Raw genomic sequence first — 20722 nt, 5'->3', positions numbered from 1 at the left:
ATTTAAAGCAGATGTAGTACAAATACATAAAATATTTTATCTATTATAATTTCTACTAGGCAATTTTGCACATATATCATTGTCAATGTCTCCGATTATTTTTATGATATGGATTCCTAAATATAGAGGTCTTGGGTCAAATAATATATCCTTTTTAAAGTTTTTGAAACCTAGATCTAAATTGCTTATAGAAAGTTGAACCACTTTATTCTTGCTATTTCCAATAGCAGCGCCCACTTGATCATTCTTCATTCTCAACATTTCTGTTATAAAAGTTTATTACATATAATTTGAAATTGGAAACACTAGAACTGCATCATATATTATATGGTATCATGTATTCCATTAAGATGCAATACAATTAGATAAACAGTGTGGTGCATAACAAATAAACAAATTCATTTAGCATGCTATTTTTATTTATTTAAGTATTCCAAACTGGACTAAAATTGACAAAATTTAAGAAAATCTTAAACTATGATGGGAAAACTTTGACCTATTGATGCAAACATTATTAAGGTTTTAATCTCTATTAATTTGAGATAAAAGCAAGTTATACTTATTAATGCATAGAGTACATGAGACTTTTAGACTTGTAATATCAATGATTTGTAAAAATTTGGGTATATAATGTAAAGTAAAATATGTAGATAAATGAACTGAGCTTTATTCTATTTTATACTACTCCATTTCTTTGGGGAATTATTGGCTTTATTTAGTTCATTTCATAAAGAATTATTTCAGAATAATATTTAAATATATTTATTAAAGAGCTATTCTACATTATTAAGCAGTTATATATGTGAACACAAAGGTTGAGATAAAGACCAGATATAGCCATCTTAAGTAAAATAGTCCACGGCATCACTATATTCTATGTTATAATTAGATGCTACCCTGGATTTGGATAAAAGAAAAGTTCAAAAATAAAACATTGTTGAAGCTGATTAACTGCAGTTGTTTCCTGGAGACGAGACGTTTATTCCTTTTGTTTGGCAGGTGTGTGCATGTCTTAGGCAAGTGTGAGACAATTTAGCTATGGTTGTTTGATTAGATTTACTTAATATGCATTTTTACTCTATAAAGACAGATTTTATGTTATATTTGATTGTATATTAATTGGATACCTGTTTCTAAAAACTTCTAAGCCTTTATTTTCTATTGTCTACTCATTAATAGTCATGGTTTCCAATAAAATTACAAGCTGTTTCCCTGAAAATGTGAACCCATCATTTGAAAAAATGTGTTCTTTACCTCACCTATAATAAATAATATTTTGCACCAACAGAATCAGTTCATTGCCCATTTCACTGTTAGTAGAAAATTATTTCTATGTCTTCTCTTTGGCTGGAAAATACCAGTTTGATGACAATACGTTTGTATTTGTTCATAAACTAAGAAAAAAATAGGTTCTTTTGAAATAATAATAATTACAGGTAACACTAAGAGCCAGACACTCTTTTAAGGGCTTCACATATAGTAATACCTTTAATAGTCACAGAAAATCTGTGAGATAGTTATTATTATATCCACATTTTGTAGCTAAGGAGATGAGGCCACAAAGGGGCTGAGTTGCTTGGGCAAGGACCCATAACTATGAAAAAGTCAAGCTGAGATTTTAACCCAGGCTCTTAGCCATGTTCTCTTACGTTTAACACCCTCAGGTACCCAGGCGGGCACCTCCCTCTACATTTTCTCCCTTGTCAGCTCTGTCACCAGTACTTGTCATTTGCACGTCCTCAATATCTCTCTCATCTATAGCTATGCTGTATTCTATGCTCTCATTTAGACTGTCATCACATTTTGCCTTGATATTTGCATAACATCTTCAGTATCTTCAATTTTCGATTCCTTTTATAAACAGACATCAGAATAACCTTCCTGACTTGCACTATAATCAAAATAATCAACAAACTAGGAATAGAAGGAACCTTCTCAACCTGATAAATGGATCTATGAAAACCCAACAGCTAACATCATACCTAATGGTGGAAAACATGACAGGAGGTTTTCTCTTGCTACTTCAATATTTTTCTGGAAGTTTAGCCAGGGCAATTCGGCAAGAAAATGAAATCAAAGGCATCTATCCTAGAAAGGGAGAAATAAATATATCTCTATTTGTAGATGACATTATCTTGTCTATAGAAAATCCTAAGGAAACCACTAAAAAGCTATTAACTAATAAATGAGTTCAGCAGAGTTTCAAGATACAAGGTCAATACACAAAAGTTCATTGCATTTCTATATACTTGCAATAAACAATCTGAAAGTGAAATTAAGAAAAACAATTCCATTAATGGTACCATCAAAAAGAAAAAAGTACTTAGGAGAAATTTAACAAAAAGTGCAGAACCTATAGTCTGAGAACTACAAAATATTGTGGATACAAAAAAACAATGACATTGAATTTTACACTTCAAATTGGTGAATGTTATGATATGTGAATTGTATCTCAATAAAGCTGATAAATATATGAAGGAATACCCTTCTTGAAATTCTCCCTTTTCAGAATCCTTCAAAGGCTACAAATTTAAGTCAAAATAACTATGCATGAACTGTGATCTGGCCTTTCCCATTCTGTCCCTTTCTGGGTCTATTCATGCTGCATAAAAACTAAGTGTGCCTGTTATATGCCACATATTTTCTCCCCTTTATGCCTTCTCTACCCAAGAGACACCTATCTCTCCATTTTTCTGTCCAAATATTCCCTGACTTTTAGTCCCATCTCCTATGCCATCTCTTCTCTGAAAGAGGTGACTCTTGTCTGCTGTACCCAATTGCTCTCTCTCCTTTGAACCTTCATAGAAAAGTACCTCTGTACCTCTCTCATAGCACTGACCACTTTCTGTTTTCTAACATGGTTGAATCAACTTTACACAAATTCCTTGAGGGCAGGGTCCCTGTGTAATTTATTTATTTTTTCACTTCCCACAAAAACTAGTAAAATGGCATGCATGCAGTTGTTGCACAATGAACATTTTAAATGAGTTAATTATTTATTCAAGAACAGCAGAGAAAATGAATAAATGGAAACAGTAAACAAATGATCCACTGAACGAATGGATTTCACTTTCTCTCTAAGCTTTTTCAGCAGGTTTCATAGCTATATCTTCAGCGTTCTTAGTTGCAAATAATAGAATCTACTGTGATTAATTTAGACAGAAAAAGAATTTTTAAAAGTATCTCCCAGAATCTCCTAAAGGACCAGAGAGCCACATTCTTTAGCTTTCTTGTCAGAAACAAAGCCCAGCCATCGTGCAGAGGTTGCCATGGAAGAAACACCGTCCCCCCAGCTGCTCAGCACTTATGAGAGTCAAAACTCTGTTAATGTGAGCCCCCGAAGAACTGGACGCAAGTCTTAGCTAGATTTTACAGAATTAACATGTGTACCTTCCTAGCACCCACCTGAATGCTCCTTCTTTCAGAGTCTATTGCTTGCGAAAAGCCAAATATGCTTAGCAAGGCATGAAACAGCTACAGTCATTCATTGGTCGTCATCAAGTTACATTTAAGCATAACTTTAAAGGTGTCATAGACCTTATATTTATTGTTCTGAATAAACATTAATCTCATGAAGAGTGAAGTACTGAAGATTGAAGGCCTGTAATTACGCACCAGCTAGCTACACCGTCATTAGCCGTGATGAAACCATCTCCGGGTTTCCATGTCAGTGCACACTGCCCACTTTACAAGGTAATACTCCACAGAAATGAGAATTCAACCTCCCTGTCTTTATAGGCCCCAGCATTCACCCAACCAGACCAAGAGCATGCCGAGCTATCCCTAGGTTTCAAAGCTTACTTCACAGAGGGGCGAACTAAGATGGATGACAGTTCAAGTTAAAGATGAGTGCAGTGGCCTTGAAGCAACATCCCCCGTCAGTCATTAAATGAGGACAGAAATAGTGCAACAAAGATGACCTTCAGGAAAAGGAACCAAAGTATTTGATTTTAACATCATTAGTCTTAGAAAAGGTCCCTATTTAGTTATTTCTTTTCATGAATATCTGACAATTTCATACAGTTACCCATGGCACTAAAACAATTCAGATGGATATTCTAGTCTTTTACTTACAAGCGCAAAAGGATAAAAACCCCAGAAGCTGGGAATAGCCAAGTCTGAGCACGGTGGAAGTGGCATTGGGTAAATCATCGGACTTCTCCTGAGCCTTGGTTTCCTCAACTCTCAAATAGAGAAACTATGAAATGCACCATATAGTTGTGAAGATTAAATTAAATGAGATATATTTAAAGCATCTAATAAAGTACCTGGCTCATAGCAGGCGATAAATAATTAGGGGCTATAGTTATTTACTTTAAGCATATCTATCAAATTAATTAATATTTGTAATTATCTTTTATTTTTTCAATGTAGTAGTTTTCTATGCATTATCTACAGAAATAGCACAGGCATTGTGCTCAGCGTTTAACAGGTGGGAAAACTCAGAAAAAATGAAGGTAAGTGTTTAACCAAGAAGAGTAGGAAAGACAGGGCTACAATTCTATCACAACTACACTCTTTCTATTAATGGGGGGTGCTGATATACACAAAGCCTGAAAGAGTCAAATTCTAATTGACATAAGAGATGAATTGACAGGGTGAAAGAGGATGAGCTAGTATTTAATCCAAGAATTTCTTAGACACATCATTTTTCTTTATAACATCATAGATTTCATGAGTTTTAAAAGGTATCCGTATATGGCTGTCTAGCATTTCTCTGCATCAAATAAGATAAAGCATTTCAAAATCTTTTAAAAACTGTTTATGATCATGTTAATATGTGACAGAAGTGTTAGCTGTCCCCCATACCCATTCTCTTCTGTTTTTATGCAGTAGAATTCTTCACTAAACACAGAGAAATAGTTCACATCCCATCTTTGCCTGAAGTTAGGTATAACCACGGGAAAAGGCCTGGCTAACGGAATAGATCAGAAGAAGTATATGCAACTTCTGGACAGTGCTTTTAAAGGGAGCGAGCTAGCATTCCCTTTCCCATTTTATTCACCTGGCTGGCTCGAATGTGGTCATGATAGCAGGAGCTGGAGCAGCCTTCTTGGACCATGAGATGGAAGCTGCCTGTTGAGGGTGGTGGAGCAACAAAATAGAAAGAGCCTAGATCTCTGACAACTTTGAGGATTAGAGCCACCACACCAGCTTAGAATTGTATAGGAAAGAAAAAGTTCCGTCTTATTTAGAATACTGCTGATGTGGGTAACAGCAGTTAAGATGATATTTTAATAAAGCACAATACAATTGACTTATTTACTATCTCTATCACCACTGCTACTTTTGTGTGTATAACATTTATTATAGAACCAGAAAGTGCCATCTACAGATTATCAACCAGACCAGTGTCGTCCTGTCCCCATCCCGTATTTGTCAAATGAAGAAACTAAGTCCCAAAACTATTCAATCTGGGATTTTAAATAAATCTCCTAACTTGCAATTTAATGTAATTTCACCTGAACAGGGCTTAGGTTTCTGTTTTGCTTTGCTTCTCCATTCTGTAGTTAAAGATAAAAAGCATACAATGTTAATAATATGAATATCATATTCATATTACTTGTTATATCTATATTACTTGTTCTAAGAATTTAACTTTAAAATAATTTAAGAATATATATATCCATGAAAATTTATCGATTTAAAAAATCTAGCTTTAGAACAATATGTATTCTGTGATCCAGTTTTTGTTTAAAAACGTATATTTATGTGTTTGTGTATATTTGTGTGGATGTTTCCAAGTATATTCAAATAAAGTCATTATGGAAGTACACACTTCTCAGTAATACCCTCTGGGAGAACAATTAAAGATGATAAGGGAAGAACTTTGACTTTTTTCTTTCTATACTCCTGTATTAATTGAATTTTTCAATGCAAATTTAAAACTTTTGTAATCTTTGTAAAATTTTCTTTAACAATTTTATATGAGCCCATCAAAAACAGCAATAAAATATCCAAAATTGGGGGACATAAATACAACTAAATGCACTTTAATTATTTAAATTTGTCATTAACTTTTATCTGGTTAAAATATAGCTGAATGAAACAAACAAACAAACCCTATATACAGAGCATCAAAGCAATAATGAGTAAGCCATCAGGGATTACTCCATACTCAAGAGAGCAGGAGTAAGACTAGAGCAGGTGATGGTCGGGGTGCACTGACAAACTGTAAGCCAGGGTGCACAGGTGCTGCCTTCCTTGTTGTGAAGAGCACAAAGGAAAAGTGGGAGGAAGAAGACGAAGGAGAAGGAAGAGAAGGAGGAACGAGGAGGAGTGAAAAAATAGGGATGAGGAATAACAGATAATCAGATTTTTACTAATCTCAGATAGAGATTATTTGAGAATAAAATGGTGAACCTCAGTGGCCAGTGTATCAATTATTCAGTTAGTGAACAAAATGACTACGTGTGTTCTTGATGGGATTAAAGGTTTTATCAATCAAGTGAAAACTTTTATAAAATATGGAACTTTACTAATATAATAGCATATAGCATTAGAGCTTTAGTATATTCAGTAATTTCAACTTCTTTTAAGAAAATCTTCCAAGTACAAAGCAATCTACCATGGATTTTGCCTGTTTTCCTATTATGCGTCAGTGTTTGGCTAGAGTTAAAGAAATCATGAAGAGAAAACTAGTAAACCTATTTTTTTACAATTTATAAAATTTATAATATACAAAAGGCATGTATAAAACAAAAACCTAGAGAATTAGCCTATAAATACCATAGTCCGGACATTCACTGAGGGCAGGTAATATGACGCATCTCCCAGTAAAACTGACTATGGAAGGTTGTGAAAAAATTAGGATTTGATGTGTTATTCATAAAATAAACATGTTTATACAGTTTGAAAGGAAATAGAGAGCAAAGTTCTTTTTTTTCTTTTTAATCAGTATGGTTTGGAAAGACAATTTAAATTATCAATGATGTTTATCATCAAAAATTTAATATCTTTAGGTTCTGTTTTCAAACAACATTGTGGGAAATGAATGAGGAGCTATCAGACACCTAGAAATAAAAAGCAGAGATGTGATACATTTTCCTTAATGAATAAATATTGTTACAGAATAGGACAAGTCTCTGTCTCTATATGGTTATTTTTTCTTGTTTAAATTTCAGCTCTGTTGAATCATGTAGGGAAAAAAGATAGATTGGGATATTTTTTAGAAGGGGAGGGGAGGATACGGGGACAGAAAAACACCAGTAGAAAACACCGTAAAAAGTTAAACACTGAGAAAGCTAAATTATAACTGGGTAATTAAAGTCATTAACCTCCAACGCAAGCTGACACATGTAAAATCTATTGTTTCAAGATTCAAATTATAAATCTAGAAACCATATGAAGCAATGGTTAATTAAAAGAAAAAAACTACAAAAATGAATAGTTTCTGCCTTATAGTAAAATGACTTTCTAAATAGGTAATTGAGCTATAGGAGAAAAACAGAAGTTTAATTCTGAATAAGGGACAATTAAATGAAAATTACAATGCAAGCCTACAAAATTCTATTAAATCTTACTCCTTGTGAGTTTATCTTTATGTATATTCCAGTTGAGTAATGTAATTGGTATTTTAATAACATGATTTCTATTTTTGTCCTAGAAGATAACGAAGAAACAGCCATTGTTCCGTCACTTTTCTGTCAGCTTTACCTGAAAGGAGAGCTGCTTGGATGTGAGTCAGTACAGGGTACCAACAGCATCAGGTGGCAATTACCCTCTATTACAGCCTCAGCATACCTCGACAGAATAGTCAGTCTTATGCCATTTTAGTATAAACTTAGCTTTTGGTAAAAATTCCATAAATGTGTATGCATATGCATATGTTTATATAGAAGAGAAACAGAACATTTTGTTAACTATCATTTATTAAGAGAATGTTCAGAAGTTTTGTGCAACAGAGATAGATGTTTTATATAAAAGAAAGTCCCATGAAGAATAGAAATATTTCAAGTTAAGTAGTAATAAAATGGATAAAGTAATTGGGTAATAAGATGCCAGTTTGAAATATAGTCAAGTTCTAAAATTTTTTCTTTCTTTCTTTCTTTTTTTAATACATGTTATTTAGTCCTTTTTTGAAGACTATATCCTTAGTCAGGTAAAAACATCACAGGACTTTGACAGTTCTTATGTGTCATAATTCTATAGAAATTATGGAATTTATAATATTCTCAAAAGTATAAATAATCTAGGTACGTAAGGAAACATCAACTTTATGATGACTCTTAGCACATCAACATAATTCATTCATTCATTACTTCTTTCTTTCTTTACTTGCTGAGCATTGACTATGCTCTAGACACTATTTATTTCTACGCATAAAATGGTAAACAAGATAAACACAGTCTTCGATCCCATGCATTTTCTTTTCTATTGAGAAACAGATAATGAACAAACATACTATTGAGCAAAATAGTTTCAAATTGTCTTAAGTACTCCGAGGGATATAAGCAAGGTGCTGTGCGAGAAACAAATGGCTGAGAGGAATGAGTGGTTAAATCTTTCAATAAGAAGCTCAGGGAATTCCTCTTTGGACAGGTGATTTTTAACCTGAGACCTAAAGGGTAAGAAGAAGCTGAGTCTGCAAAGACCTAGAAAAAGAGAATGAGGAAGAAAGACCCTCAGGGGTATCAGCTTCCTGGATATGACATGTGTGTTTAGGATGCAATGCCAAGGGAGAGGGTTTAGATGAGGTTGAAAGGTGGAGATGAGGGAGGGACCAGGCCATACAAGTTGTGGTAGGAAGTTTGTATTTTATTCCAAGTGAAAAGGAAAATCTTTGAAGAGTTTTAAGCAATTTTTGGACGTAGATATTATTTGTCCTAATTAAACACTAGTTCCTGGATGCCTGAGACTCTGATATCAAGAACCTAGCCTATCTAACTCAAATCATAGATATTTATTATTATCCAAAGTGCAGAGAAAGCACAAGAAATTATGTCGGAAGAGGAGTTTGGGGTAGACTGAAGAGGAAGGGTAGTGAGAGTTCCTTATGATCCAGTGAAGGCTGGGAAGAAAGGCAGACACCAACGTGGAGGAAAAAGCAGAGTGAGGCGTAAGGGGGGTAGCTTTCCCCAGCTCTTCCGAAATCCCAGTCAGAGGTGTGGAGCTAATTGATGGGAAAGCCAAATCAGAAGGGGTTTTGCTCATTCTATTTTGAACTTTGAAAAGGCAACCTCACAGTGTGCGGTTGTAGCAACAGGGGTCAGCCATGGCACAGGAATGAAACAGCAGCATTAAGCAGAGAGAGGACCTGAGAGAATACTCAGAGCTGCCCTTGTTTTGTGGGGCATGGACAGGACTTGAGAGTGCCTGTATGCCCCACGGAGGAGATGGAAGATAGCTGAGCCCAGAGGTAGGAGGCCTGCTTACACAGCCAAGAGGCACAGTGGCCATGGTGCAGAAGCCACAGCACAAACAGCCTAATCAGGCACCAGATGGAGAGTGAAAATAGGAGGGGAGGACAGCCAAACTCTGAAGCCTCCAAGAGAACAAGTCACAAAGTTTATGCTGCACCTCAGAACACAGTGCAAGATCCATCCCAGGGATAGACCTGCCATCATGCAGCTGAGACCTGGGAGGATCCAGAGAGCCTAGAGGTCACCTCGGGAGCCCCAGATCTCTCTTCCACTTCTGCAAAGGCAAGAGGTCCCCTTGTAGGTTGGAGGGTGAGCCAAATGGGTGAAGGGGGTCAAGAAGTACAAACTTCCAGTTATAAAATAAATAAACCATGGAGATGTAATGTACAGCATGGTGACTGCAGTGAGTAATATTGTAGTGCATATTAGAAAGTTGCCAAGAGAGTAAATGTTAAAAAGTTCTCATCATAAGAAAAAGAAAATTTGCAACTTTGTATAGAGACAGACAGCAACGAGACTTATTGTGGTGATGATTTTGCAGTGTATACAAATATCGAATTATGTTGTATGCCTGAAACTAATATAATGTTGTATGTCACTTTTACCTCAATAAAAAAATCCAGAATGTGATAAACTCTACATGACAAACCACCAAGTTTCTTCAACTAATAAATTTGAGGGGCTGGCCCAGTGGTGCAGCAGTTAAGTTTGCGTGCTCTGCTTCGGTGGCCCAGGGTTTGTGGGTTTGGATCCCAGGCGTGGACCTATGCACTGCTGATCAAGCCATGCTGTGGTAGTGTCCCACATATAAAGTAGAGCAAGTTGGACACGGATGTTAGCCCAGGGCCAATCTTCCTCAGCAAAAAGAGGAGGATTGGCACCAGGTGTTAGTTCAGGGCTAACCTTCCTCACACAGAAAATAAATAAATAAATAAATAAATAAATAAATAAATAAATTTGAAAGAAGAGTGAAGGAAAATCTATAGGCTAAAAGAGACTTAAAAGACATATAGGTAATTACAATGTGTAGAACTTGTACAGATTCTTAATTTCAACAAACCAACTGTGAAAATAATATTATGAGACAATCAGGGATACCTGAACACTGGCTGCATGTTTGATGATATTAAGGAATTTTGTCAAATATTTTAGGTGTGATAACGGTATTGCAGTTAACGGTTTTCAGAAAAGAGTCCTTATAGAGATTCATACTTAAACATTCATAATTTAAATATTATGACTTCTGGATTTTGTTTCAAAATAACACGGGGTAGAAGGGGAAAGAAGTGGATGAGAGAGAGAATAGAAGAAACAAGATTGACCATGTATTGATAACAATTGAAGCTAGGCGATGAGTAGGGATTTAATATATTATTCCCTTTACTTCTGAATATGTTTGAAATTTCCATTATAAAATTTTAAACATTATATTTAAAAGATTGAGGTAGCTATGTGTTTACTGAAATTGAAATACTACTAATACAGATTCATTGAAAAATAAAGGTATAAATTTTGTGTTTTTTATTATGGTAAAATATACATAATATAAAATTTACCATTTTAATCATTTTTAAGAGTATAGTTCAGTGGCTTTAAGTACATTCACATGTAGTGCAACCATCACCACTATCCATTTCCAGAACTTTTTCAGCATCCCAAACAGAAACTCTGTGCCCATTAAACAATAATTCCACATTCCCTCTCTCCTCAGCCCCTGGTAGCCTCTTTTCTACTTTTCGTCTCTAGGAATTTGCCTATTCTAATACATCATGTAAGTGGAATCATACAATATTTGTCCTTTTGCATCTGGCTTGTTTCATTTGGCGTGTTGTTTTTGAGGTTCATCCATGTTGTGGCATGTATCAGAATTTGGTTCCTTTTTGGGGCTGCGTGATGTTCCATTGTGTGTATATGCCATATTTTGCTTGTCCATTCATTTGTGGATGGACATTTGTGGGTTGTTTCTGTCTTTTGGCTATTGTGAATGATGCTGCTATGAATAGGGGTGTACAAGTAAAAACAGCAGAACAACAACAAAAAAAGCCCCCGCATGTTCCCTCCCCACATTCCCATTTGCCATCTTGAGACTTGAAGGTGGCAGTCTAAAACAAAGCACTTTCCTGAAAGAACCGTTAAGCCAGAGTCTGAGATTAGCCAGTTAAAACCACCACCATGAACCCCGTCCCTGTTTGACAGGGTCAGGGCTGATAAGGAAGATTAGATTTGTTAGAGACAATCAAGAACCTTCAATTACTCTGTACACTGGAGATGTCCTGAGTGTAAATGTGAAGCACGACCACAATACTTAGATTTAATAATTATTCCATTTACTTCGGTTCACTGACTGTCTACATGTAATTAGTATACATTTACAAATGCGTGTTTATTAAGATATGTGTACTGCTATTCATGAAGTTCTTTGAAATGAAAAGTATTCTGAACGTGAGTAAGAAATCATATGTTCTGTGGCTGACACTGTCACTGCCACCAACTGGTTCTGTAACCTGGGGCAAGCCATTTAATTTCTCTGGGCACTAATTTTCTCTGGAAAGAGGAGACTGGACTAAATCATTGCTAAGGTCAATTTTGATTTCTGATGTCTGCCATGTGAGTGCTAAAATGAGGCCTGCTGAGATGATGGTGGTTAGATTTGCATTAATCAAGAAACAATGGTAATAAGTGTAGAACCATTTAGTGAGTCAAGGCCATTCGCCTGGCACAAAGTCAGTCATTTTATATCGGTTATTTCTGATCATCTAAATAAACCCATGAGGACATAGAGGTTCCAAGAGGCTATAATTTGTTCCATGTTACACAGCTGGTAGGAGGCACAGCCAGACTTGTAAACCATGTTTTCTCTGAAGATGCTAAATTAGATATGATGGTATTTATTATCCATCTCCTTATATTGTTTGCTTTGAAGATTCCACCTTCCAGGCATTGCAAAAATCCTATCCTTCAAGCTCCTCGTGTTATAAAGCTATATTTATAACATCAAGGCTATTCTCCCCTGAATTCCTGAAGCACTTACTTATATCATTCATTTAGCACTGATTTTCAGACTTATATATTTTTTAAATGTCCTGTAAACATCTCCTGGGTACCTACCAAATTGTATATGCTCTGGAGGAATGCCAAGGACCTGGGCCAAGGAATGCTTGGGAAGTGTGTGGCACCACCGGCCTGGAATTCAGGGGACGAGAGTGAGGTACCTAAGGTGCAAAATCTCAGGAGGCACTCACTCCAGGGGTCCTGCCAGTGCAGAGTCACCTCACCCCAGTCCCTGCCCCGGGCAGCACCACACAGCTGGTGGATGGTAGTTTATGGGGATCCTCTGGAGTTCAGCAAGATTAGTTCTCAGCAGTGATCCCCACTGAAGTTGGGCTGCACAGTGAGACCCTCTGTAGCTCCTGGAGAATCAAACTGGTGGAACCAAACTGGAGTCCAGGAAGACAGAGCAGAGGTCAGCCAGGGTGGGAGGATCTCCCTGCTAGCACATCCTTCTAGTAGAAGAATGAGTCACCAGCAGAGCCGAAACAAAGGAACTGAGCAGATACCTTTCGATGCACTCACTTCCTGGAGTTAAACCCTGGCGCTGCGATGTTACAAAATGAAAGGTTTCTGAAGCCACTCCTGTGAGTTGTTGCAGGCTTTTACCCATGTGTATCAGTCTTCTTGGGCTGTCATTACAAAATACTACAGACTGGATGGCTTAAACAGCAGAAATCTTTCTCAGAGTACTGGAGACAAGATGTCGAAGGGCAAGGTATCAGCAGGTCTGGTCTCTTGCGAGGCCTCTCTCCTTGGCTTGCAGATGGCTGCCTTCTCGCTGTGTCCTCATACAGTCTTCTCTCTGTGCACATGCATCGCTGGTGTCCCAGTGTGTGTCCAAATCTCCTCTTCTTATAAGCACACCAGCCAGATTGGATTAAGGTCCAGTCTAATGGCCTTCTTTTAACTTAATCACTCTTTAAAGGCTCTGCTCCAAATACAGTCACATTCTAAGGGACTGGGGGTTAAATTTCAACATATGAATTTTGGGGAGAAACAATTCAGCCCATAACACCATGGATCTAGAGAACTGTAAACTCTCACATGAGCAAATATCCCCATAATGGCTACCAGAATGCCATACACATTAATGGATGATAGTATTTCATTTATTTCTTCATAATTCAAAATTCAATTCTGACACCATCTAGGCAAACAATAAACATTTACGGAATCAATACGATTGATTGAATGAAGGAATAAATTTGTTTACTATCTTGGATGGTCATCATCATACTATCTGAATAACAAAACTTAAGGGTTAGTTAGAGATGTAGCTGAGATACAAGTTGATAAATCACTCGCTCTTTATTATTTAAAAGTGAATATTTTAATTAAACACTTGATCTTAAGAAATGTTACAATCTAAGTAGATAACTCTTATATAGCGAGGTCTCTTTCTTTTTAGTAAATATCTAGAATCGAGTATTTTTCTCACTTCTTTATTATTAGCTGTAATCAGACCTAGTTCACATACCCAGAAAAGAATTGGATATTTATTACCCTTAATCCTGTATTAACACTAAATCATCTTTGGACTGGCTTTCTAGTTTCAGGTTATCTTGAAGTAAAAACATCTCATTCAGTTCAGCTGCAGAAAAGGTCTCTGCATCACGCATATATACTTTAAGTATTTAAACCATTATGCTAATAATGGATAGTCTCTGTTGTATTATCATTTATTTATTGCATTTTTAACATTATACATCTCCTTATCAGCTAGAAGATCAGGAATTTTCCCCTTGTCTCCTCTGCTCTAAGATTTCCTGATTTCTCTTCTTCACATAGCAACAAAAGGAAAAGAAACACTAATTTTGTAGATTTTCTTCTTTTGCACATTACACTATACCATCAACATTCTTGTCAAGATTCTGCCTAATCAGATGATTATTTTCCACTTGACTCTATAAAAGTAAAATAGCCCATCATTCATCAATTATTACTAGCAAAAATCACTGACTTTTTTTAACTTGAAATTCAAATTTAATAGGTTCATTTTTGGGTTCAGAAATTGTTTGAGAAAAGTGTTCTGGACAGGACCATTGAGGGACATATAAGAGTGCTTGCAGATAAACAAGCATGCACCAAAAATAATTAATTCAATAGGGGGAGTGTTGAGGTACTAGTGGTAGATTTTAAAGTCAATGGGAGATGGAGTTTTGTGTGTTGGAAGAAAGAGGTCAGCTGAGAAATGGCTTAGGGGAAGTTCAATACGGCTTAATTAACACAGTTTCTGACAGTGCTGGCTGACAAAATGGGCTAATGGCAGGAGAAATGGGGATGAGGACATCTGTGAGAATATGACCGGATTTGATCCATTTGTAAATTAACTGCGATGTGGAGAAAGACTATGGTGATGGAAATGTGCTGAAGAAAAGCACAACTGGAATTGCATCACACATTCACATAGTAAGTTCTAAGGATAGCCTCACGGCATTGAAACTAGTCATGTCAAAATTTCAAAAAGAAAAACAAATCCTTAATAAAGAAAGAAGGAAAAAGTTGTCATCAAAGACGACAAAGTAGGTTAAGGACAAAAACGTAAAATTTGGTCTTAATTAATTTTTTTGTAGACTAAATGAATTAACTCCACATTCATATTTCCTCAAGAATTATTGCTCACAAATGGTTTAAAAAAATAATAAAAGTGGTAGCTTCTTCTTTTTTTTTTTTTTTGACAAAAACTAATATGTGTTTAAATTGGCCATGTAAAAAGACCCAGCCTTTTGTACTTGCTGTGAATAGCAGCTCTACTCAGAGGGTCTTATATTTTAGACCTAAGAGCCAGTCTACATGACAGCACCTATTTGCAGTGATGAAGGCCAGGGAAAAAAATCTCTTTGCTTTCACACGTCATTTGTACCAAAGTCATTTGCCAACATGGAAAAACTCCCTTTTCTTTCTTCACAGTGGTGTTTATGGTCAGGAGGCGGCGTACTGTTTCCCAGTATGCACTTGTCTGTTGTTTGGATGCTAAGCATTCCACCTCGGAGGACCTTGAGCAGTGGGCAAGCTCAGAATCAAGTCATTTGAAGTGGGAAAACAACTCTGATGTATTGCCCCTCTTCTCTCTGTTTTCCTCAATTGCTCAGCCCCCTACAGTGTTTTCAACCCTAGAAGTGTGAACAGCAAAGCAAAGCAAAGCAAAAACATCACCAGGGCTAAGGATATGTCTAATCTAAATTTGTCCATGTGCATTCAGTCATAATTGTACAACACTTTCTGAAAAGGGAGTATATCACAATTAAAGGCTGGGCAACATCGTGAAAAAGAACTAGCTCAATTGGGGTCGGGGAAATAACTTCTTTTAAGTGACTGCTCCAAGGTCATGAGATTTGGCAGTTTACCTGACTAAAAAATATCTAAGGTTCATTACCTCAACCCTTCCTTTAGTACATGCTTTGGAAATCAGTGTTGAAATTCCAAGAATTATTTGATAATACTCTGTAGTGGTTGTTGAATTATGTTCCCTAAAAAGGCTATGTTGAAATCCTAACCCTAGGTACCTATGAATGTGACCTTATTTGGAAAAAGGGTCTTGAAGATGTAATCAAGTTAAGATAAGGTCATACTGGATTGACTGGACCCTAAAGCATATGACTGGATGACTGGGTTCTTTATAAAGAAAGGGAGTTTTGGGGACAAAGACACACACAGAGGGAAGAGAGCCATGTGAAGGCATAGGTAGATATTGGAGTGATGCAGTTACAAGTCAAGGAATGCCAATGATTGCCAGCAGCCACCAGAAGCTAAGAAGAAGCAAGGAAGAATTCTTCTCTAGAACCTTCTGAGAAGCATGGCCCTGGCAACATCTTGATTTCAGAATTCTAGCTTCCAGAACTGTGAGAGAGTACATTTCTGTTATTTTAAGCCATCCAGTTTGTGAAAATTTTTACAGCAGCCCTAGGAAACTAATACATACTCTGAACTATAATTTTTCTCTGATTATTAATTATCTACTCATTGTTAGAATCTTTTAATTTTCTCACTGTTAAAAAAATTCAGTTCCCAATTTTTTCTTATAGACAATATTGACATACCTTAAAAGACTTCTAGTAACCTTTGGGACTTCTGAACAGAATATGCAAATTTAAAGGGAAATAAACATTCCATCACCTTAAGGAATCAATGTCAGTAATGAGAAGATGAACATCCTCATTCCCACCTGCAGTCTGGCCGTGGCCGCCTCCTGCAGGCATCCCAGAATTAAATCATGTGAGTCTCAGGGAGAGACAGAGGAGGAGGGTGGTGGTGGTGGTTACTACTAGAAACAGGATAATTCATATCTTAAATCTTTTCAGTTTGACAAGAATTTGTTAACATTTTCTGATATGTTATACACATACACACATATATGTATGTTCAAATAGATATAACATATATATGCCTTTTGGATAAAAATGTGTTTCCCTTCCCCTCTGTCTTAGCTTAGGTTCCCCAGAAAAGAAAGCCTGAGATAAACGACCATGTGTGAGACCTCACTAGGGGATATGAGATAGAGAGAGAGCCAAGAATGGAAAAGGGATATTTACCATGACTTTTTATCAAGTTGGCCACTTGTTTGGGCAATTCTGGAGTTAATATTTTATGATAAAGAAACTCCTCTATATCCACAACACCTTCAATGAATACAGCCTTTCACCTCATTGAGGGAAATAACCTGGGCCCTCCCTAGAGGTCACTACTTCTTGTGCAGTCCACCTAAATAGAGGCAGCTCAATCCCTCACACTCCACGCATTCGACGGCTCCAGCGCGATCAAGGATTCTCCTTGCTTTCTGTGTCACGTTAAGTTGCCCTATCCTAAATTTATGACTGCTTCCCTTTGTCTCACAATCTTTCTGTGCACTCCAGATCCTGCCAACAATTATAATGACTTCAACATTCACACGAAGGACTCAAAAAACATGTGGACTTTCAGTTCCTGGACCTTCTAGTTCCCAAAGACCTTCCCTTAGACTTGAGTTCAGCCTTTGTCTTCCAGTGTTTTTATCTTAACTTTTTATTTTACCAATACCTTAAACTCCGTTGCCTCTATATGTCACGAGTAGAGGCCCAAATCTAGAAGACCCTCATGTCCAAGCTGTTTCCCAGAAAGCTGGCTGTCATATTTGAGCTGCAATGTGAAGAGGCCATGTGGCAAAAACTGATGAAAGCCTCTTAGCCAGTAGCCAGTGAAGAACTAAGGCTCTGAGCCCAATAACCCACAAGGAAGTAAATCCTGCCAACATTCACGGGAGCGTGAAGCGGATATTTTGCCAGCTGAGCCTTGAAATGCTAACCCTGGCTAACACCTCGATTGCACTCTTATGAGAAGCCCTGAGCCAGAGGTACCCAGCTAAATGTGCCCAGATTCCTGACCCACAGAAACTGTGAGATAATAAAAGTTGTTTTTTGAGCCACTAAGCTTTGGTGCAGTTTGTTATTCAGCAGTAGATAACAAATGCAGTATCTATGGCCAAGGAAATAAAAGTCATTCATTTCTTTGTAAACTAACATGAATGCTGGAAACTAATATTTTGCAATTAGGTAGTTGTTAAGTAGGAGGCAACAATAGAGCCTCTTAAAAGTAGTCAGATAAAAGGAGAGAAAATAGCTGAAGGGAGTAACATACACCCATGATACACCCCATGAATGCATCTAACTTTCTCCCTTCCCCATAAGTGTTGGTGCCATTACTACTTATGGTCAGCTCCTAAGGATTTGGTGTTCTAGTTAAACAGCACATAATGGGTAGAATGACTCTAATGCACTCTTTGAGTCCTCTTTCTGGATTATATGAGCAATTTAATGATATTTCTTCCTATTCCCAGCCTTCCTCCGCTCAGACAATTTTATTTAGTAACATCTTCGCACATTATCATCCTACTCCTACCAATAGGATGTGGTGGGAGTCGGATGTGGGATAGGATTTCCCAAATTCACTTTGCCACACTTTTTTCCTACTGTTGCTTACATGGATGATGATAGTACTAACAAAGTGATGATGACTGAAGTGTCCAACCTTATGCAATGATGAGCCATTCAGGAGCAGGTCTCTGTCATTAACCTTTGTCCCTCCATGGCTAGACTCCATTGTTTCCATGTGGACAATGCAGACACTTTGGTGACTCTATTCTAACTTTATCCTGAGATCGGCTTGTACTGTATTTTGAAGGCTTATACCTCAAAATGTTTTAGCTAAACCAATTAGACATCAGTTTACTGTTCTCATAGCATAAGTATGGTACCAGTTCAATCAGTGGTATTCATAAACTTTGGTATGGTGTAAGGATTAACAACATGGATGAGTGACTTAGTATCTCAGTGTCTCAGTGACTTCGTCTCTCAGTGTTTACTGATCTGTCAAATGGGGATAATAATCATCTCTACTTCATGGTTGCTTGAGGATTAAATGAGTTAAATTCTGAAATCACTTAGAACAGTATCTGGCACATAGGAAGTTCTGAGTGTCAGCTGTATACACAAATATAAACCTTCCAAAAATAGGAAAATCTCACTTCTTTCTCCAAAAGGTTTTCACACACATTATCTCACATGATTGTGGCAAAAAACGTTGAGGAAGAAACGGCAGGGGCTATTGTGTTCACTTTACAGATGAAGAAACAAAGGTCTAAAAAAATTAAGATAAACAGGTCAAATCTCATAATGACAGGGCTCAGATTTGAATCTGGGTTTTCTTCTGAAAATGTTCCTGAAGCTTCTTCTTTCTGCTTTAGAGAGGTTAACAGGGGCCAACAGAGGGTCATACAGTATGGATGGGGACTCATGGGTTGTGATTTTCCTGCTCTTCATCAGCACACAGCCGGGCTCAGTCTTTCCACTGCAGAACAAGGTGGGGAGTGTGACAGAAATTTAGCAAAGAGTTGAACAGAATATATGTGAAAAGATAAGTATTGCCACAATATATGGACGCCCCTTTGGACAATCATCAACTAGTAGCTCAGTAAGCTTGGGATGATGTACTCCTGTATTTGCTATTTTTGCTTTTTTTAATATTAGACAGCAACATAGTAATTTGTGGCCAGTGTTGAAGAGTGTTGGCATAATAGTGCTCAGGACGACACTTCCCAATCTTTCTTGGGAGTGTAGTTCTGTTTTGTGTTTGTTTTAAGAGTAAGAAAATATCCAATTTCACCATTTCATAGAAAGAAGTAAAACCATAAAATAAAGCAAGATGTTCACCTCATATTTTACGGTACTTGAATAATGTTTCTGGCTTTAACATAAGCTGGTACATCAGTTTTTAGCTGTACAAAAATGCAATAACACAAAAGAAAGTGCCCATACTAATGGAAGTGAGTAAGCCGTGTATTAATCTATCCATTCAGGGAATTAAATCCCTCTTTTTCTTTGCCTCACTCTCGTTTAATGCATCGTTGCCAGGCATTCTGGATATCACCCTTATAAAATATCAGAAGAATATAATGAAAAAATATCCAAAAGCCTGTTTTTATGTCTGGATTTAGTGTCTTTTTATACTGTATTTTAATTTTTTATTTTTATAGGAACTCTGTCAGCAGAGAGCTATCAGGTCCTAGTGTTTATCTATAGCCCTGGTGAAAGCTCCGCCTGTCTACTTCTGGCTTGTGAGAGCTTCTTTCCTTTGGGGTGGCGGCTGGTGCCAGAATGAGAGGAAATAGCATGCCCTCTGAGAGTCCAGAGCAGCTGGCGCAATTGCCCTGGTGTTTATGGGATATTATAGGCAGAAAGGCGCATTTGGAACTGGTTGGGGAAAGAACTTAATGCTTCTTTCTTTTATCTTTATAATCCACTTTCCTAGCCAGGATTATCCTACCATTCGTACTAAATATAGCAAATGCAAATAAAAAAAAAAAAAAGTTAGGTTGCCACAAGGCGCTCTGAGAAGGCAGTGTATGTGCTGGGTAGATAAACTGCCTTCTAGCAAATGAAACAATAAAGACACAAAGAAACTTGTTCAAATTGTTTTTTGGTTTTTTTTGAACAATGAAAGCCATCTTTGTAAGAATTAACCAGAGGGAGTTGTACATCTGGAAAGCAGTGAACACATAGTTTCTGTTTGGGAGAAAACTGGCATTATTGCCAAAAAAAATTATACATCTGCAGCATGATCCAAATTTGTCAAGCTGGGGGTGTCATGGAGAGGAATTTGCTATCAGAAATTTGCATTAGATAGCGTTTTCACTATTTATTTTCAATGACATCTTCCTTCGTTTTTGGCAGAATTTGTATAGTGTGTATTTTGCGAAGAGCTACAGAAGCTTAACATAATAAAATAAGTGTAAACGTGGCAAAACTAGGGTCCTAATGATGATCCTAGACTAGAAA

This window comes from Ceratotherium simum, chromosome 5 (genome assembly GCF_057802395.1).
Source record: "Ceratotherium simum simum isolate JZ-2026a chromosome 5, ASM5780239v1, whole genome shotgun sequence".
Classification (NCBI taxonomy): domain Eukaryota; kingdom Metazoa; phylum Chordata; class Mammalia; order Perissodactyla; family Rhinocerotidae; genus Ceratotherium; species Ceratotherium simum.
The sequence above is the reverse complement of the archived record's forward strand: the minus strand, read 5'-3'. Positions refer to the sequence as shown.